We start from the raw sequence: 21961 nt of genomic DNA, 5'->3' as shown, positions 1-21961 counted from the left end.
ACATATAATGGTTTTGTTCTGCAAATGCCATCAAGGCATCATATAAAATTATAGCTGTAGGAATAGAGGTGCTGTAAAAATGAGCAAGAAAACAGAACATTTCCGTGAAGAGTAAAACAGTCGATATTACCTCCACGTGAATAAGGCAAACTTTACTCAAGAGGAAGAAAGAAAATGAATGTATGTTTTGTTTTCCCTAGATAAAATCTCTTAAAAATAGCACAAAAGGTGATTCTTAGTCTAAACAGAGCACTGCCTCCTCCTTCCTGCATCTGACTCAACCCTTTTCTGCACACTAGAATCCACAAAGCTGTAACATCTACTCAGCAGGGGGGGGGGGTGTCCCAAATGAGTCAGATCCAACCAGTCTAGGATGCCTCTTGGATTTTTCCTGCTGGGATTTCCAAAACTCTCCAGAGGGTTCCAGCAGGCAGTCAAGTTTGAGAACCACAGCTTGAGAGCAAGGTCAACTGCCATGTGCATGGAGGACAAGGCAACATCCCCAACAATCAAGCCCAAAGCAGAACTCTCCCAGGAGAAGCCTGTGTTCTGCTGGCTCATGCCAGCACTCAGCTTGCTTACCTGATTTTAGTGAGCTCTAAAGCCAGCGCTCTCCAGCAGCCTGGGTTCTGAGCTGCTTCCCACCAAAGCTGCATGTCACCTGACATGAACAAAGCATGGCCATTTGGGAGTGGTAAGTAAGAAGAGGAGGAAGGAACATTTTTTATTTCTGTCTTCCTCCCCATCGTAAATGCTGGCATTCCTTCAAGATTCTGTGTTAGTCTCCAGAAGCCAGCCAGCATTCGGCTCATACTGTCCTATGTTTCTTTTTTGTCATTTCCATGCCTCTATCTGGTCTTTCCTGCCTCCACAAGTCTGCATTGCTTGTGCTGTGAGGCTGAGCAGCAGCAGGGACAGCCTGAGTGTTCATGGGGAAAAGAGGGGAGACCCTCTGGGGATGAGGGGCCCCCATAGAGCAAATAGGAGGGGTTTGGAATGGCCACATTACTCGTTCTGCTGCAGGCAGAGAATGCAGCACAAGCTGGCACAAAGTTGCAAGCCAATGCTATTTACGATTTACTCTGAGTCTAATGTTAAATGTGGTTCTCAATATCCAGTGTTGCAGGGAACATTAAACTGACTAGAAATGGAAGATATTCCTAGCCAAAACTTCATGGAATACTACACATGGCTCTGCATATATCTAGAAAAGTGTCATGTACAAAAAAGGAGTTAGCTTGGAGTGGGAAGAACTGATCGCTTCAGTTCAGAAATGTCCCTAATACAGAATAAGATCTGCTGTTTCCAGTGTGATTCAGGAAATATCATTTAGAGTTATTAATAGAAACTGAACCCCAAACTAGAAAGGGCTGTTGAAAGTTGTAACAGTGACTATCACCACAAGATTCTCTAGGCTACAGGATCATCTTTATTTACCCACTCACTCAGGTGTTCAATCCAACAAACACAGGTCACATGACTTCTCAGTGTTCAGTGCTGCCCTAGGGGTTCGATATATTATGGTAACAAAACAGACATGGTTCTCTCTTCAGGGCATTTTTAGGCCAGTGGAGGACAGGCACCAAGCAAGTAAAACCCCAAATGGACATAGACTGTAGAGTGTACCCAACTTTGTGAAGGCAAAGGCAGGTGCCGTGAGATAGTGCAGCAGCAAGCCCAGCTTTGATGTGAATGTTTCCATCCACGCTTCTAGGACATGATGTCTAAACAGGTGTTTAAATGATGAGTGAGAATGAATCTGTTAGGAGGGAAGAAGTTCATCTTGTGCAGGAATGTGCTGTGTGCAATGTGGTAAAAATATTTTACAGAGGAGGTGTGTTCACACATGCTCACACAGAGACACTCCACCCACCTTCACACACAGGGTCTAATTGTATCTGAGGGGCAAAGTGGCACCTCTGCCTCCACACTGTATTTGTCTCCTTTGCTGCGTTAAACTTTGGCCAAAATGAAAAGAAAAAAAAGGGCTTCTACTCAGCCTGCAGCTCTGCACACAGGCTTGTTGATCATCAAACAGAGTTTTGCTTAAGGTTTGAGATTTCTGCAAATGGCCCTTTACCCAAAGTGTGCCTCCCCAGGAGAGATAAGGAAACATGTATGAAGATAATGATTGCCTTGTCAAAAACTTCTGGAACATCGTGACAAGACCTAGGTCAGCAAGAGTCAACTAACAAAGGACTCAGAGTTTCTTAGCTCTCCTCGTACCCTTGCTGGTGCCCATATGTCTGCGGTCTTCAGAGACCCCCTAGGTGCTCCCCTCCTGTTCCCCATTCCCAGCATGAAAGAAGCTTTCCTTCAACAATGAGGAGAAATAGAGCTTTGGGACATTAGTCTGCTACCTTCTCGGTCTGCTGGCTTTCCAAATCAAGTCCCTTTCCTGACCCCAACACTTTGCCTCTCTGTTTATTAGCATAAGCTTGGACTTGATAGTAGATTTGCTGACTGACACCTTGATGGCCCAGTACTCTCCCAGAGAACATGGGACAAAGGACCATCAGCTGGGTGCCTAAGATCATGACTTTCCAAATGGAGAGCATGAAAGCCTGGGCAGACAGCCCACTGTGTGACCGGAAGGGCTTGGCTCGTTTTCAAAATTCTTGCAGGGAGTATCTCCCTAGCCTGCAGGCTTGCCTCTACCTGGACTTGCTGAGTTGAGGCATCCTGCTTATCTTCCAGGAGCGGGTGAGGGAGACCTGGAGGGAGCCCCAGCTTGGGAGGGAGTCACTTCCTTTGCCGGGGGAATTAAACTTGAGAGCTAATGGTGCAGGAGTGAAAACTCTAAGCAATCCTGAAGGGAGAGGGAGCCTCGAGGGAAAGGGGTCAACAGCACACTATGGTAGGGGACAGGCAGCCCAGGAGGAGAAGGTCTGAGCGGTCCCCTCCGCTCACCAGGAGGCAGAGGGGGGAGCACTCGGTATCCCCCAACACTTGGGATCTCTGTATGTCCCCTGCTCAAAGCATGAGTTGGGGGCCTTCCTTCTCTGGCTGATGACTATGGATTCTTGGAAGATAGAGGTTTGACTTTATTCTGAGTATTAAACCAACTCTTTCCAATGGGCCTTTAATAGTAATACATATAATTGTAAGTGTGTATGAACAGTTGACTTAAAAAAAAACCTAATGAAAAGCAAAGAATTTTTAAATAGGGACAGTTTACTTGAAAGGGTTATCATCTGATCACAGAACAAAGGTTGGCCAAGAACCACGGGATGTTTGTTCCCGTTCTGGGACGCTCTAGCCACCGTCATGTGATAAAGCACACCAGCAGCTGGGGTCTCCTGCCTCTTCTTGCCCATCAGCTGTTTTATCCATTTCCTTTGTCCTCCAGGGATGTGGCTGGAATTGGAGGACAGCCTGCAGACTGCAGATTCTTTCATCACACTGTCATTGTCTCCTGGAGCAATCTTTACTCTGGGTCAGGAAATAAATAGTGCGCCCTTTTCCCTTAAAGTTTAAAATACCTCATATATTTTTGAATTAGATTATTTAAGAAGACAAGTTCAACAGTCTTAGATATTCCTCTTAATGGAACAGAAGTCTGAGGGGCACAAGAAAGTGGTTTTCTCAGATGTGTAGTAGCTGTCTCCACTGGCAGATAGATGCCGGTTGTGAACCACCCGACGCCGTCCTGCTTCAAAGCTACCAAGTACTGTGATCAGGGTTGATGACACTTGAAGGGAATCTGTTTGTGCCAAGGAAACCTCTAGTGGAGGGACCCTTGGTGAAGGATAAACAATATATATTTCATATTTTGGTTTTTGTGTTTTATCTTGTAATGCATGTGCTAGCTTTTCTTCCCTGCAGTGACACAGTGATTCAGGCAAATAATCTTGTGTGAAATCACCATTTTAAACATGTTCTGTGTGGACATACATTGTCCTTCATCACTGGCTCACTTTCTCACTTGCCCAAAGGCACCCCTCCACCCTGTTCCCTTCCTGCCCAGCTTCTCTTCTGTGATAGTCGGTGACCTGGGTCATATTCTCTGTCCAGCAGGGACTGCATTAGTCTTGGTGCCTGCTCATGCTCTGGCTGTTTCTGTAGGCTCAGCTCCCAGCCTCCCTGAGAACACATCAGGAGACAACTCTGCTCCCACCCTGCATGCATACATGGCAAAGTCGGCAAAGCTGTGAACAGGCTGGTGTCTGAGAAAACGCCAGCGTCCCAGAATGTGTCCCTGTGTGCCATGAACTTAGTGCTCTGGGTACCATGAGCTTCAGTGACAAGTTGTCACATGTATTCTTAGTTTCACTAACAAATGAACACTGCTTATTTTACAAAAAGTGAAACAGAGAAAACACTGTAAGCAGAAAACAAGCACCAGAGCCTTATTGTGACCCTTAGGTGAAACATTCGAATGTGGGTGGGACACATGGGGATAGACATGAGATGCAAGCTTGAGTTAGGCTGGTTTCGGTGGACTAGAAGGACAGTTTCAGCTGAAATAGCATAGTGCATTTTGCTCTCTGATATCTGCACTCAGCGAACTCTGGAAGCAGATTTGCAGGAGGACTAGGCAGGCTCCCATCCTGCCCAGCCCACAGGACATGCAGCAGGCCCTCGCTTACAGACTGTGTTTCGTCTCTTACTCAAACTCCTCTCCCAGGGCTCAGCTCCTTCCTCCACTCTTATTGCCACCACTCCCTCCATTGCAGTCAAACCCCATGACCCTTGTGAACTTTAAGCCCTGGTATCCCCGTGCTTCATGCCATGGTGTGCATGCCAGTCAACTCTCCTGTCACCCCACAATCAAGGTTTACGGATTTCCTCCACATTCTCAACCTTGTCCTTTGTCTCACACCTGAAACTCTCAGCTGACACACCTTGGACTTGACCATCATCAGGAGTGGCCCTCAGGAATTGCCCTTTGCACTAACCTGCCCGTTTGCCCCTCGTCCTCACCCATCAGTGGTTTTCCATGTCTTCTGGTTCATCCTGTGTCCTCCTGGTCTCCATGCCCCAACTTGCCTGTCTCTGTTCTTCAGTCCTGGATAAAGGATTGCAGTTAAAAACCCACCCTCACTACTTCTATCATGTTCTCACCTTGCTGGCTCAGCAAATATTTACAGAATGACAGTGGTACAAATGATTTTACTCCCTCCTCTCGAGCTGTACCTTGTTACCTCTCCTGGGCTCAGTTACTCAGTATACACCCATATTCTATGAACTCTAAGGCAGCATCAATCACAAAATGCAACATTACAGTATGTGCTGCACAGGATAAAAAGATGTTGCCAATTAACATTAAAAAATGCCATCAGTTGTAGATGAATTCTGCTTTCAGAGCTGTAAAAATATAAAAAAATATGCATCCTATGATATAAAATCATTTTGTGAGGTCTATGCCAGGCGCTTCTGAATCTCCCTTTCCCTTTGATATCACATTTCTTGAAAGAGGCTGAGCTGCTGGTTTCTGCCTCGCTACTTCCTGTATCTTCCCTCCTCACTATGATTTTGCTCCATCTTCTAATAAACTAAGAGTCACGCTAATTGCCAGACTGAGGGCGTGTCACCCAGCATAGGCAGACACCATTTAACATCTTCCTCATCAAACTCCTTTATTCTGAGATAAGAAGCTTCCCGTTCTTCATAACACATTAGTTAGATTTGCTCAGGTTTTAAAACTTCCCCGTTTTCCTTTATGGGCCACGTGTCTGATTTTGTCCGTGGTTCCACCTACTGTTCTTGCTGTAGGCAGCGTCCTGCTGTGGGAACCTCCCAAAGCAGGCTTCCTGACCCTCTGCTCAGGTCCTGATAACAGGTCTGGTCTCCCCTGTCATCCCACTGACAGCCAGCAGCCCCGGACGTTTCTGAAGATGGGCCCTTCAGCACCAGCTGGGAAGCTCATGCTCCTGGGTTGCCTCCTGGCCCCGTCCTCACCCCTTGCACCCCTCATTCCTTGTTCTCTACTAGTTCTTTCTGTCTTGTGCCCCTCCATCCCTGTGCTTAAGTGTTGCCCACCTCTCATCAAAGCCTCTAAGTGCTTATCTCCCACCCAGATGGCACACCTCCCTGTTCGGCAATGCTGTCGGTTACCTGCCAGCATCTCAAACATACCGTGTCTGAAGATAAAGCCCCACTTCCCAAACATCTTCCTTCTCCCTCCTATTCCTTAGGCCACGAAGCAGGGGGCTCTGCTGGCTCCTCACACCCACCTTCTCTCCCTCCTAGCACCCAAGCTGTTAAAACATCCCCAGCACCCATTTCCATCTCTCCACCCACTCTGCTGCCAGGCTGGGCCAAGGCAGTACCAGTTAGCACCTGCCTCCCACCTGCCTTCTGGCTTTACCCCCCAGATGTCTCCACCATCTTAGCTGGAATCACCCAGTGAAAACCAGATCAAGCCCTTGAGCGCCCAAGCAGAGTGACGGCATGTCACCAGGCCTACCTCCTCATCTTTGGTGGCTCCCTGTCCCTCTCGGGAAAGCCCAGGTCCTGTCCCACCACCATGTCATCTCCTACCTTCCCTGGCACACCGTCTCTCCAAGTCCTGCAAGGTGCCCAGAATCTGCCCCTTTGGCAGATTTTCCAGATTATTCTCTCCTCCCTTCATGAACTTCTTGTTTCTCTGTCCCATGGTCACATTCCTTAACCACTCTCACCATTTTTATTATTTTTAATATAACAACTGTCTCATCTCTTCCTTTCTTGGCTCTTGTTTTAATGCTTTGCAATCTTTAACTTCCATTGACAGCTGTCTGCAATCACTTTTTAAAGGTGGAGGTAGGGATTCTAAATGCAAATATTTGAATAAGAATACTGAATTGTGCCCATATCATTGGACAAAGTGAGCATACAGCCAGGCCTTAAAATTTGAGAGTTTATATACATTTTCCAAAAACAATTTCATAAAGAATTTTCCCTTTTAACTTGCAAGATTTCAAACCCTGGACCTCACCCAAGGTCCTAAGTAGTGAATGTGGGAAAAATGTCCATTGAGTTTTTCTCTCCGATGACTAAAAATGTCTCATTTATTCCTTGGAGACCTATCTTAATGTTTTTATTACAGGAGAAGATTTGTGAATAGAAACTTGTGAAATAATACATATTTAAAGAGTGAGGCAATTTAATACCATAAATACTGATGAACCAAATACTGCTAAGTGGAAACCAAGTATTCTGTAGGTGGCCTGACATTTCAGAATAGGAAAACCTACCCAGAAAGAAAAATCTCCTTGGAGACCACATTCCATTTCCCAGGTTTTTGAGTTGATTTGAGTACTTTTTTTCTCTTAATTCATCAACTCTTGATGTAAAATGGATTTGGACACAGGCAGTGTAAGTTGTAGGCAAATAGCCACATGGGCCCAGTGCCGGTCCTCCCATAAAGCACCTCTGTATCCTCACTGGGGACACTAAGGACTTGTGGGAGCTTTGCAGAGAGCCCAGGCCCTTTACATCTGCGCCACTGGGCTCTGTCTGATGACCCTTCACAGCTTTTGGAGGCCAAGTTAATGAAGTCCTTAACATTAACAGGCTAATCAGAGCAAACAAGACTTCCCCCACCAAGTGCCTGTCTCAGCCCAACTCTAGAGAAAGAAGGGACCCGTCTAAGCAGCCCTGGAAGCTGGGTTATGGTCATATGACTGCCTCCCAACCTCTGGTCCCAGTAAGGATTGCAAGGATGACGAACACCCCCTACAGCATTTCCATCTCTCTCTCTCTGCTTTACTGACTGATGGCGAGTCAGATGATCAAATGTCCCTCTGCCCTGTCATCTCTCAAAAGCATGCATCAGATTGGAAGGGCCACCCAGAGCACCCACATGTGTGTGCAGGGCTCTCTGCATGGAAAGCCATGCAGTGGTGGGCTCAGCTGCCAGCGCCGGGAATTCCGAGGGTCTGGGTAGAACCCCAACAGTACACGCATCCTGTGGAGAAATCCCAGTGGCTCCCACTTTTCTCACATTTCCTCTAGAGAGTCTTACCATGTTTACTGTGCATGCACATGCACCTTCCCTGTAGGGCCAGGGGACTTTCAGCTCCTTTGAATCACTTTGTTTTCTGTGCCCTGGTGGATGTCAGCCTCTCATTCGTACTGTGACCCCCTACTCTTTAAAGTACATGGAGTGATGAAAAGGGAACACTTCCCATGCATTAGTCTCATGACATCTGACCTCTAAAAGCTCATGACTGGCCTTTCCTCATACCTCTGGCACATGATGTAGCACGTGGCAGTCTGCTCATGACATTTAAAATTCTGCAGTATAAATCCTCAATTTTTTGTAGAACTAGAACCAGAAACTTGGTTGTAAGGACACCACTGTTGGGGTTGACTTTTACATGTTGTATTTTGAAACGTTGTCATCAAGTTTATGGTTGTTCATATTTGAAAGGGTTCTTTCCCAAAAACCCAGCCTCTACCCTGACCAACCAAGCATCAAAGCAATTGGAACACAGGGTCCAAACCAACTGGAGTGGAGCACAAACGTGTGTGGCTACAAAGGACTGGACATAACAAGGCAAACTGCCCCAGTTTCTAAAGCCAGAGGAGTATATCCACCCTAGCGGGTACACCACCCAGTCCCTACTCAGAGAGAGCCCCCAGCTCTTCACATCCCCCAGCCACTCAGTCAGGAGTGGACCCCTGACTCTGTTGCCTCTGTCCTGTTTTTCTGACCGACATATTATCCACTTACTGAATTCATACCCACCCCCAATTTAGAGAGCTCTTCTGGTTTAAAAAATTATTGAATAAGAATAAGTTGTTTGATTACTTCCATAATTTCCATCTAAAAAAGACTGCAGATAATAATAGAGAACGCTTTTGTGAAGGTATATTGAGATACCAAATAATATAAATATTAGCAAAACTTGCTTAATTTTCCCTCAAAGAAAATGTATCTTCTTGTGTCTTTATAGTTATTTAGCAATAATTTACCACAAACTTCCCATGTTTTAGCAAGGACAATGGAGGGACCCATTGTCCCTTTCTCATCAGGGCCAGGTGGGGTTTAGGAGTCTGAGCTTTCTTCTTAAGTTCCGTTATTCTTGGAGAGATGGCTAAGCATCTATGACATGGATAGAGGTGGGAGAGCATGTGGACCTCACGTCACAGTGGACATGTCCTGTACTGTCTCCCCAGAGGGGGACATAAAGGTATGTTTACATTTGGTTTTGCATTGGGTTCCCTGGAAAACAGACCTTGAGAGATGGAGACGGAGGTGTGCCTGCATTTCCCCTCCACCCAGAAAGGCTTGTGGGGTTCAGGACAGAAAAGGAGCCTAGGCAGAGGGGGAAGTGGAGCCAGAGTGTGGTGAAAGCAAAGCACTAGCTCATCCCTGGAGTTCAGGCTGGGATGCCTGGCTGAGTCCTTCTTAGTCGAGGTCTTGGGCAAATGGGCTCTCTGCAGCTGCGGGTAATTCTCAGAATGGGACAGAGTGACCACTGTCCCTTCCAAAGTCTTTAGTAAACTGAGGTTTGGAGGTGGGCAGCTGGTTGCACACCCTTGCATCTGCTACACATGCACATATATATGTACCACATAGCTGTGTGTGGTTACACATGCCTGTACAGACAGGCATGTGCTATGAATCCATCCTCAGATGCACAATATAAATGTTTCCTAGGAAAGAAGAGGAGGTAGCTGTGGCCAAATATGCTTATGGATTTCTTTATTTGCCTCTTAGGCCGCATGCCAATGCCTCCCATCTACAGCCCATGGAAGCCCCATTTGAGCTGCCCCTGCACTCAGCAAAGTGCTAGGTGTCTGTGGGAATGATAGATGTGATTGAAACAATTCTTGAAGAAGAAGGCTTTTACCTTGCATGAAGAATATTACTCAGAAGGCAGTGTTCCTCGATCCCAGGGACAGTCTCTGGGGGCGGACTGGATTTACTCTGGCTTCTCTGCATCCCCTGCAAGGTTCTGGCTTTAGCCCTTCAGCCTGCCTCCTCATTCAACTCCAGGGACTCACATTGTGCAGCCAGGTCTTCCTCATCTTCACCCTAGGAGTACGGGCTTGCCTCAGTAGATGGCAATGGGCAGCTCAGTCCTATTCCACTGCTGACAGACAATTTAATTTGCTTTCTCCAAACCCTTTTGTTTGATCTCTAACTGTTTCTTGATGACCTCTTCAGTAACCATTGTATTTCTGTGGTCCCCAGATATACTCTGTTTCCATCACAAAGATCATGTAAAAATATGTACCTGAGAGAGATTCTTTTTGTCCCATAGCAGGTCAGACTCAACCCCTTTATGGAACCATTAACAATATCTATAATCAGTAGAACTTCATCAAGGACAGAAAGAATTACAAATGTCTTAAAAGGGAAGTAGGTATTTGCCTTAAGTGAATCATAATTCATAAAGTACCAGAAGCAAGTCTGATATAGCCACAATTTTTTTTAAAGGTAAAAACAACTTGAGAAGTAGACATTCTCAGGGCAGCATTAAATCGTGTTGAGGAGCATGGCATTTGCCTGCCTGAATTTGAATCCCAGTTCTACCCCTACTGGCTATGTGACCTCAGGCAAGTTACTTTATCTCCCTGGGCTTCCCGGTTTCTTTAGGTGCAAAAGGGAAGAATATAAGTGTGCCCACCTTATAGTATTTCTATGAGGCTTACATGAGTTAATATATGTAAAGTGTTTTGAACATTAACTGGCATATTGTAGGTACTGCAAAAATATTAGCTAATTTGTAGGAACTGTTCTAAAGCAAAATCCTTCGTATGGTTTTTTGCTTTTATCTGTTCAGATTTCTTATTCTACTGAATGTCCGGTTGACAGCAAGGATAAAAGACATATGAGAGGAAACTAGCATTTCTTCAGTACCTATAATGCACTGGTCACATGTCCATCCTAACTGAACACCCACCACAAATGCTCCTGCCCATGAGAAATGTGGGCAATGATATAACATGGCCTTCCTGAACACCCCTGGCTTCTAAGTGGCAACATCAGGTTTGACACCTACAGTCCATCTGGCTGTACATTCACATGATCAGACGGCCTTGCCCAAGCCGAGGTGAGAGGAAGTCATTCCTTCAGTGACACTGCGGGGACAGCCCTTCTCTCCGGTTTGTCTCCCACAGCCCTGCCACATCACGGAGACCAAAACGGGAAGGAAAAAGCTATTAACTTGGAACTAAGTGCGCCTCTGGGCTCAATATGTTGTAAAATTTGGTAAATTCAATACTTTGTCTCCTCTGTCCTGCCCCCAAACAGTAGGGGACAACCTCAGAGGTTGATGATGCTTAGGAGCTTCCTGAGCCTTAGGATTTATGGGTCTTGCTGCTGTTGTTTTGAAATTAGCAAAAAGTGTGCTAACCATTTCATGGGAAGTGAAGGAGAAATGATACCATTTCACATGGTAAATGAAGGAGAATAATAGTCTATATCTAGACTTCTCTAGTGAAGTCACAACCAACATGGACAGTTAGGCATGCCATTGCCATGTGACAGCCAGAGCTCCAGAAGCTTCTAGAAGATTCCACTGAGAGCAGATGCATATGGATGGGAGTATATGCATGGAGAAATACAAGCACTCTAAAAATCAGTATCTATTCTTTATTTTTTTACTCTTACACATCTGGTTAGATGAGTTTTGACGATTGCGTACGTGCACATATCCAGAGCCCAGACAGGATAAAACAATTCCTTTCCTGCACTTCCTCACATGCCCCTCTTCCACCACCTGCATCTCGCCAGAATTTGGAGTTCACATAAACACATTCATACACTATTTTTTTGGTCTTGCTCCTTTCTTTGAAAATAACATCCCTGTGACTCATCAGGGTGGTTGTGTGTGTAAGTAGTTTGTAAGAAATCCTTTGCTGAGCAGGGTCCCAATGCATAGCTGTGCCCCAGGCTGCTGGGTTAGTGACACGGCAGTGTCCCTGGGCACATGTGGTTTGGGGCCACAAGGCAAAAGCTGGTGCCTGGCAAAGTCTCATCCGGAGGGTACCCCGAGCTGTCAGGGTTTGTCAGGGCCGCCAAGCCCAGTCTGCAGAAGGTGGGGCAATCATAGAATCTTTCTTCAGTAAGAAAAGCTTTAGCTCAATCTGAAGGACAGGGCTGTTTCAGGTGCCAAGCAGGTGAGGCGAGAGTTCCTGGCAGGTCAGGGCACATTCCAGAAACTGGAGCCATCAATCAACCAGTGCTTGGGTGCAGAAAGGGACCCAGAAGGAGGCCATGGAGAGATGAAGGGAACCAGATGTCAGAGCCATCATCACGAGATGTGTCAAGGCACTTGATCTTGATTCTGAGGACCTGAAAAATAACTAGTGCTTAAGCCAGCATATTTTTTGACTGGGTTTTCCATTTTCTGTCATCAAAAGTGCTCTGATTTTAGCTTATTTCCCTTCTGTTTCTTCTAGGTGAGGAGTAAAGGTGTTATGCTTTCCTTTCCTCCCCCTCCCCTTTTCTTTATTTAGGATGCCTTAGGAAGATACTTCTCCCACCAGTACTCTGGCCCTTTGCCCACAGTTGTTTCCTGAGTGCCCTCCATGTTCTTGGGACAAGGCTAGCTGCCTAACCATTTTGTGTGTCAGGAAGATATCTATGTTTTTAGGTTTTGAGCTGCACTGGAAAAAACATGAAGTTTCAGGGATGTGAATTGGTTTTTTACTTGGACATGGTCAGTATGTTTCCAAAGTCATAGACCCTTGGGACCACACACCTGGAAGTGATAGGCTTCTTCATCTTTATACAGATAAGTCTGAGGCTCAAATACCTTCTGTAATATTCCTAACAATTGACTGCCCATCCCAACTGAGAGTTCTTCAGAAGCAGTAGAAGTCTTCCTTAGGAATTTAATTTCCTTTCAGCTCACTCTATCCATGATAGAAAGGCCTTCCCTTTATTAGCCAGAAAATCCATTTTTTGTACAATTTCTCCCAGGGCTGCTTTGTGGCCCATGGTTGTCATGGCTACCTGCTGCTGTTTGAGGACTCATCACGTCCCTCTAAATCTTCTCTTTCCTAGATCAAACACTGAGACTGCTGTTAGCTGTCCTTGATAACAGGACCCTGTCCCTCCTCACCTCATTTTCCTCTGGACACACTTCAGAGTCAGGGCTCTGATTAGACTCTGCTGTTCAGAAACGAATGTCACATGTCCTTGACCGGCTGGGGGCTCCTCAATGGGGCCATGACATCATTTTCCCATCCCAGCTTCTGTGTTCCCACTTACCGAGCTCCGGCTTGTAGTGAGCATTTTGGCATAGGCATCTCAAAGTTGACTTACACTGAATCTGACATGATTGTGGAATAACCCAGACAGATATCTAGTCACAACTTCTGAGCAGTAACACCCAGCCAGAACTTAAGAAACAAGCCTTACAGTTCAGGGAGTAATTCAGCTGTTTCTACACAGTTCAAGAAAAAAAATCCTTTTTTCAGATTCAACCTAGAAGTCTATTCCTACCCAAACGCTGGAATAGGCTGAAACTATCTAACTGGTGTCCAACAGAACTTCCTGGAGGAATGAAATTCTCCATATCTGCACTTTACAATGATAGCCACAAGGCACAAGTGTCCATGGAAAGCTAGAAGTGAGACCAATGTGACAGAGAAAATGAATTAAAAATTTTTATTTTATTTAAATTTATATTTAAATAGCCAAATGTGTCTAGTAGTTACTGTATTGGACAATGCAGGGTATAAAACAACTCTATCACCAAAGGGAGGCAGAGGAAGGATAAAAGTAATGGTGGAAAAAGAGACAGAAAGATACAGGAAGAGAAAATACCTGTGAGATAATTGGCTGTGAGACAATTTCATAGAACAAGCATTGGAAAAGAATGCATTCCTATTTCTAGTATTAAATAGATCTTACAGGCAAATTAAGAAAAACATCAGCATACATATACAAACAATTATTTTTCACAAAAATATTTGAGTTAAGTGGCATTAATTATCTTTTTACAGATGAGCATAAGCATAAGCAATGTTTAATGGCATGTATATGTTAAGTCAAGGAGCCTGGATTTTAGCCCAGATTTATTCATTTGTGTATTTGTTATATATTTTTATATATTGCTTATATGTGTATATATATATATATTTTTTACATGTAATTAATTTAATCATGGTGATAGCTATGATGTCTATGATATACCAATCTTAATATACTGTATATCATATGTGTGAATAGATCTCTACATACATGTATTTATACACATGTATATGTTTAAATGTATAATTTCCATGCGTATTAAAGGTATTTACATATAAGTGTAGGAAAAGTTCATTGGTCAGGAACTAAATGAGAAGATACCTTTTTGTGTAAAAAAACTGATGGTGAGTGAAGTCATATTGGAAACCTTGAAAGACGTCTTAAAACACTGATAACAGAACTTGAGCAGCATAGATTAAATAGAAAGATGTTTCTCATTGCTGATACTCACTCTCCCATACATAACTCTCCATCCAGTCTCTGAATTTCCTTTCCAGACAATGGCTACAACCTAGGATCACCTGGTATTGTCATCACCAGAATATCAAAAATACTGGCTGATATTTTTATATTTTGCTATTTTAAGTAAGGTCTTAAATACTGAGTTATGGGATCAGAGATTGAAGGGGTTTCAGAGACTGAACCTAATTTGGTAATTTACAGATGAGGAAGCCAAAGCCTACTGTGGTGAAATGATTTGCTAAGGTCTCAGACTAGCTGGTTACAGCTCTGGGTTAGACCACAATAGCTCACATGCTGAGTTGTGCTTTCACGATAGAGCTGATTTGTTAATCTGTTGGCTCAGATTCTCATTTAACTTGTGATTGATATTTGTCTTCCTAGTTCAGTTTTATTTCCTTCCCCCTAAAACAGAAAAATAAAGCTGGAGAAAATTACCTCTGTAGATAATAATAATAAAATTTCTGCAAAAACAGGAAACTTTTGAATGTGACACCCTTTCAACAATGGAATAAACAGGAAGTGAATAAAATAACTTATGATGTGAGTTGAGATCTCTTATTTCTGCTCATTGAACATGTATTTCAGAGCCAAAGCCCTATATACCAATAATTATTAAGTAGTACTAAATCCTGCCATTTGTTGAGCACTTACTCTGTTTAAGTCTCTGTGTTAGTTCGCACGGGCTGCCATAACAAAGTACCGTAGCTGAGGTGGCTTAAACCATAGCCATTTATTTCTCCCACTCCTGGAGGCTGGAATCCAAGGTGTGCTCAGGCTGGTCTCCTGAGCCCTCTGTCCTTGGTGCGGAGATGCCCTTTCCTCCTGTGTCCTCATGTGGTCATCCATCCATGCATGCCCATGTCCAGATACCCTCTTCTTATAAGGACCTCAATCAGTTGGGGTCAGGGCTCACCCCATGATCTCATGTTACATTAGTCACCTTTCCAAAGATCCTGTCTCCAATATAGTCACATTCTGCAGTTCGGGGGTTTAAGGCTTCAGTATAAGAATTTGGGGAGGACAAAAGTCAGCTCATAACAGGCTATATCTTATGTATGATTTTTATAATAAAGCAGTAAGATACATAATATTGCCTTCATTTTACAGAAATCTAAGGTTAGAGAGGTGACACGTTCAAGAGCTCACAGCTCTGTTGGATGGAATCAAGCTTGAACATCATCGTTGCCCAGGTTCCTAATCCTTACTTTCCCCACCATATCAGACAGACAATGAGGAGGCACGTGTGCATTTTATATCCATGTGGACAGAAGACAGGCAGAGCTTAAACTTCAGAATGGGTCCCAGCGGACTCTACCCAACCTTCTGTGGAGAGGACCCATCTTTTGAGGGATGTTTTTATGCTCCCTGCTACTTCAAGGGCATATTTCCCCTCCAATTAAGATACATGTCTGGAAAGTTTATATTTTCAATTTTCCAAGTGTATGTATAGTCTGAATAATGAATTTTTGAAATGTGTGTGGTGAGAGTGTGTGTGTTTTGTGGGTGTGTGGCCTGTCTGTGGGGGTGGCATGCCTATCCTTCATGCTGTTCTAAGGGGCATCTAACGACAGGCCTAGTGCCGTTCCCTCCCAAAGCCTTCAGGATCTGCTACACCACAAGGAGCCTGGAAATTTGGAGGGGGAGAGAGGCGTGGCTTCCCCCAGGAGCTAGGGAGTGAACAGGGTCCTGGTATTGCCAAATCGTGCACCTGTCTGGCTCTCTGCATTCTCATGTTTGTGTTAAGGAAGTGGTATGATGCAATTTCTTTTTAAGATCTACATTGTTTGCATTTTCATCATGATTAACAACATGTCATTTCACTTAGTACAATGAAAAATGAATCAGAAATGTTTTTGGAATAGAATACACAAAAAATTAAGACTAAAAAGCTATTTTAAGAGAGATATTTGGTTACTTTGAAACATTTGGCTATGAATTAGAAATTTCATTATCCACTTTTTAATAGATATCATACTGTTCCTCGAAAACAGGTTAAAGTGAATTGTTATGGATCAATAATCATAATTTTCATTTCAGATTTTGTTTCCACTAGAGGTTCAGTTTACATGGAATCTCTTTACATAGTTTTAGTTTGAAATATATATTTTTTTCAAAATAAGAGTTTCCAAGTACATTACAGAAAATTTGGAAAACATGGTAAAGTTTACAGAACAAAACAAAATCTTCTCCCAATCTCAGTGCCCGTATTTTGATGTGTGCAATTTGTATTGAGAAGTGCAGTCTTGTTTTTTGCTTTGTCATTTAGCTTTATCTCATTCTCTGGACCTCACCCTAACAGTTTTCCCACCCGGAATCTGGGTCACAGGGGCTAATGCTAAGAATAATAATTGTGCCAAAATTAAAATGCACTTCCCGCCTTTGTAACATCCATATTTACCACTCTCTGTATGGAAGAGAATGAAAAGGGGGCCTTTTGGAATCAGCTTTCCCATCGGTGGATCAGAGGCCTGGCTAAGAAGAGAGCCAAGGATGCCTCTGTTGCCTCTGCGCCTTTCCCTGGCCCCTGAGCACATTTAGTAGCTGTTGTGAGATGGGAATTTGCAGCTCTTACAGGCAGGGCAAAGGACATGAGGCAGCAACAGTCATGTGGACGCTATTATATTACTATTTAGGAGAAATGCTTGTTCATTTCAATGGTGGTGATGGCCTGGAAGTCGGCATGTGCGTCGGACTTAAGGGAGTCTGAGCATTGAGGGTGAGCTAGCACAAAGAGGGGGCACTGCGCTGAGCACCGATGGAACCTGACACAGTCCCGATTTCGTCACTGACTCTGGGAATCTAGGTTTTTGAGGCTGCCAACGTCATTTGTCATTGCCATCCAGATGAGAAAGTAACATAGACTGGCCACGGACAAATAGCAGATGCCTTCAGAGCAGGGAATTCTGATATCCCGTGTTCACATATCTTTATGGGAACCCACAGCGTTCTCTAGGCAGTGGGCCAAGAGATAAGCCCCATAGCTTTGAACAAGAGTGGAAATGGGGTAGGATGCTTTTGGGAAGTGCGCTTTCCTGGGAACCTGAAGGGGCCTCTTCTCCCTACCAGCACGAGTTCTAAGGGCTGAACGTTGTGTCTGGATGTTTTTTGGATGTGGGTTGAGTTAGCTGTGCCCCAGCTCGCCGCTGATGCTGAGGAAACGGCTTACTCCGTGCACTGACAGCTGACGTGTTTTGGCATCATTAGCAGCAAGGAACAGTAACTGGCTTAGCTAAACAGATTTCCCCGTGCATGAGTGCTGCCAGCATAGCGATGTGCAATAATCGTCTCTCTTTGCTTTTCCCTGGATACTGTGTTGATCATTTCAAGAGCGTTTGTAAACGTGAGCCAGGCTGACATTTTGCAATGTCTATTGGCAAGAACGAGATTTCATGGTAACAAAGGAAAATTCTCCTAAGGCAACCAAGTTTCACCAATTGCTCTCATGGTGACAGTTTTGTAACTGTATCATCACTAAAGGTTTGGTTTTTTGAAAACTTTTTTTTTACTAAACAACAAAATACAAAATGTACTCTTAAGTTTCTTTAACTTTCGTATTTGTTGGTTTACGTCCCCTAGGTAATTTGCCAGCCACTTAGCTCACTTGTTGAATAATGAAATAAGAAATAAAGATTTGGATAAGTTGGTGAATTTAGGGCTTATATTCATCAAAGTCAATCATTTCTTTTTGTTTTTATTTAATTATTTTATTAGCACTATGTCATGACAAAGAGAAAGGACAGAAAAATCCATCAACTTAAAGAATAAATTATGTTAATTAAAATTTGTCTTATTGGCCAGATGTCCTTGAAAGGAGTACAAGATTTGTATGTGTCTTGAGAAGGAATGCAGTTTCTTCCATTACCTAGAGCAGAAGAGGTATTTACATATTCCTGTGTTGAACACCCAAACTGCAGGTTGACCAGAAATCTCATGTATGAAATTAGGTTTGCAAGGGTGCAATAGTCCCACAAAGGTAATCTATCACTCCAAGTTTTATTTATCAGTCTTATCCATGACATAAATTCACTGGTGAATATAGATATATTTGTAACTTAAAGGATGCAGCATTCAGGTTAAATATCATGAAAAGGCATGATGATGAATGGCCTAAGCAGAGCCTGTGAGGTGGTGACTTAGCTGCTGTGATGTATTTTGCTGATGAAGGAGCTTATCATTATCTGATGATTGTTTATGTTGTACCAGAATCACTAAAGCTGTGAAACCTCTTTATACTTATTCTTAATTACAATTATAATAAGAAATCATCATAATTACCACTTCTTAAGCATTTTCTGTATGCCTGTTATGCTAAACGCTTTTCATGTATTCTTGCTTTAAAAATAAGACATACAAAAGTTAAGATGGGAAAGATGATATTTTACAGGCAATATCTGGTTAAACTTAAACATTTGGGATGAATAGAAATGTTATTACTGATTTTTAGCTTTTTAGTCCTTCTTTTAATTTTTCGAGCCCTGAAACTGAGTTTCAGAGGAATTAAATAATTCCTCATCCTTATGCAGGGACAGGTGGGGCTATAGGACTTGCAGGACTTGGCACCTGCCCTGTCTCAAGTCAAAGTTCTGCTCTTGCATTTCCTGTGCTTTGCCTCCTCGGTCATGTATCCGAGGCTGGCAGGCAGTGACACTGGGCCTCTGGCTGCAGGTCCCGGCAGCAAGCCCAGTCTTAATTGAGATGATGGCACGGTGAAGTCTTACTTGTGGTTTTGAATTTTATGCTCTATAATGCATGAACTTGATATACTGAAATAATTTACTTTTATTCCCTGGAGAACCCTGGGCCCTTCCTCTTTCTCTTATATTCAAGACCCTTAATAATGCCACTTCCTTCTTTAGATTTATTTATGATGCAGACATAAATAAAAATAAAAATATGTACCCATGTATGTCAGATATAGATTTCTATATAATAGTACATAAGATTGTAATAGATAAAGATACAGATATGTAGAGCGATATATCTATATAGAGATCTATATATATATGTATATCTACAGATAAATCTTTCTATATATCTATTCCATATCTATCATATAGAAAAATATGTAGTTAAAGATACTGAGAGATCATACACATAGGTGTAGAGATATCTTATGTATAATCTCCCTCATATATATGTATGTGATGTATATGATGTATATGTCATATACTGTCATATACACATGTGAGAGGAGAATAAAACAAATCTTTCTTTAAGAAACCTGAAACATTTTAAATATCCAATGGGGAAAGGGACAGGTTAATAAAGATAAGTAAGCTTTTCTGGGAATGTTATTTGCATTTAAAATGAAGAGTTAAAAAGAGAGTAAGTAAAAAGGTTGGCAGAGGAGGGTAGAGCAGGCAGTGGGGAGAAGCCATGCGGAGGGACCCCAAAGCCCCGAAGAGCGTGTGGAGGAGGCCTTCCAGCTTTGGACACTCGTGGGTGATGGGTCCTGGTCGTGGATTGCCCACCTCAACCTTCTGAACAAGTCTGGGTTTGTGTCTACTGCTTGTAAACAAAATAGGCATGGATGGAGAAAAAACCATGCTTAGTGAAAAATCATGGTGCAAATTTACAGGTTTTTCAATAATTTAATAATGAAAATATTTTTTTAAAGAATGCATGGTATCAACACCTTATGAAACACAACAGTGGAATTCACTTTTCCTTCTGAAATAGAGTCCCTCATTTCATAGATGAATAAAATAGGAGGCCTTTGGTGCATTAAGGAATTCTGCAAGCCTCTGTAGTTGTACATTCAGGGTGCAAGAAAAATTGTTAATGAATACTGTTAACTGAGGCTCACTCTGGACCTGTGATGAAGGCCAAGGGGTTAATATGGTTAATGTTTAAGAATTTTTACATACATGTAACATTTCACTTAAGTCAAGTGAAGCGTATTTGGATTCACACTGAATCTGTCTCTTCGACTGAACTATGGTGACAACAGGCCAGTCAGTGGGAAGAGCAGTCAATTCCTAGATTTGGATTTGATGGGTTTTTTACTTATCAGACCACTTTTTCTTGTTAGTTCAATGATTGGTTAAATACTTTTTAGAAAGATGAAAAGGGCCTCAATAATTCGTGTTGGTGTTGATTGGAAATCAGCATGGGATGCGCATGCATGGGTACCTGGGCGTAGCGCTGGGAAGGGCTCCTCAGCTCTTCCCGCTGACCAGGGGCTGCTCCTGCCCCTCCAAGGTCCACCTGAAGGCGCCTCCTGTGCTGATCAGAGGGAACAGGGAGCAGGGGGACACAGACACAGGTCAGAGGACACCCCCACCCCACAAGATGTGGATGCTTCTCAGCAGCATGCCGCAGTGCAGTGGGTATCCCACAGCTAAGGAGCCTGAAGCTGCTGGGGACATACCAGCTAAATCTGGGCATCATTTCAAGGTGCAAGAATCCCCAATCCTGCTGAGATGAGGTCTCTGCACAGGATCAGCCACTGACCTGGGCACAGATGTCCTGAGCACAGTACTGCTGCTTGGCAGGGGTGCCTTCCTGCCAGAAAGCCCTTCCCAGTGCTCTCCAGGCGACCAAGCAGCCAGGCTGCTTGGAGGGAGGGTGTTCCAGGAGAGACCCTGGCACCCATCCCAGGGGTCCAGCATGGCCTCCCTTGACTGCCAGACTTAGTGGAGGACACATTCATTGGTCCTGTGTCCCCCACCCCACTGGAACCCTATTTGAGACACTTTTCCTTGACATTGGCCTTTGTGGGCTGCTCTGCACCCTGCTGCAGATTCCATGTCTCTTAGTCCTGAAAGGATTTGGGGCTCAGTCTTTTTCTCTCAAGCAGTTTTTAGTCTTCTCGTGCAAATTTACTTGCCCTCCTCCCAGCAACCTGAATTTCAAGCATTTTTCTTGCAGAATAAATGTTAATTCACCAGGTGTTCCAGTCAATTAAAATCAAAGAGGCAAGAAGGCCCTCCCCCTGCCTACTCTTCCATTGTCTACTTTCCCCGGCGATTCCCCTCACAGGCTCCTGAGATGACAGTGCATCACCATTTGTGGGCCCTGACTGCATCAGTCTGAACTGGAGGCGTCTTGGCGTCTGCATGGTATTAAGCACCGTTCAGTGCAGCATTCAGAGGCACAGGGCTGGTAGGAACCTGGTCTTAATAGGCCTGGCCTAGGGAGTCCAGTTCCTGTGGGCAACCAGGCTCTCAGAGGGTTCTTCCTGTACTGCCACAGGGGGCTCACCTGTTGTTACTCTTGTCACTATGTCCCAGGAGTATGTCCTATAGGAAGCATGTTATATATGCCATTAAAATGTGCTACAGTCCACATAACTGTGTGCTAAATAAACCTTCCAGTTTAACAAAATTAAAAGAAACTGAATAAAGGCTAGAACATAGCCCACTGTTGAGTGGGAACTGTTCCCAGAACTATTCAGTTTGATAGACCCTTTACCGGTGATGACCCTAGTCAAGCATCAGCTCCAGCCCTCATCCACCAGAGCAACCTGGCAAGGTCCTCAGTACCGTTGCTAGTTGGCAGAGGTTCTGTTTCTCACCAACTGACTGGAGGATACCCACACATAGACACACATACGATTAGAAAGCAGAACATCATCTCCTG

General features: G+C 43.8%; 1 long non-coding RNA gene across 2 annotated transcripts in view; it reads left to right on the top strand.

Annotated features, from left to right (window-relative positions):
* Positions 1–212: 212 nt before the first annotated feature.
* Positions 213–21961, top strand: part of LOC140847883 (uncharacterized) — a 60933-nt gene continuing 39184 nt past the window's right edge. Inside the window, exon 1 of one of the 2 annotated variants that reach the window (XR_012128144.1) lies at positions 213–694. This is a non-coding gene — a long non-coding RNA (uncharacterized lncRNA). The remainder of the gene's footprint in view (positions 695–21961) is intronic. The other variant, XR_012128145.1, reaches the window with a different exon arrangement.

The sequence above is a fragment of the Manis javanica genome, chromosome 2 (assembly GCF_040802235.1).
Source record: "Manis javanica isolate MJ-LG chromosome 2, MJ_LKY, whole genome shotgun sequence".
In the NCBI taxonomy this organism is placed as follows: Eukaryota; Metazoa; Chordata; class Mammalia; order Pholidota; family Manidae; genus Manis; species Manis javanica.
This window is presented reverse-complemented; position numbering and strand designations above follow the sequence as displayed.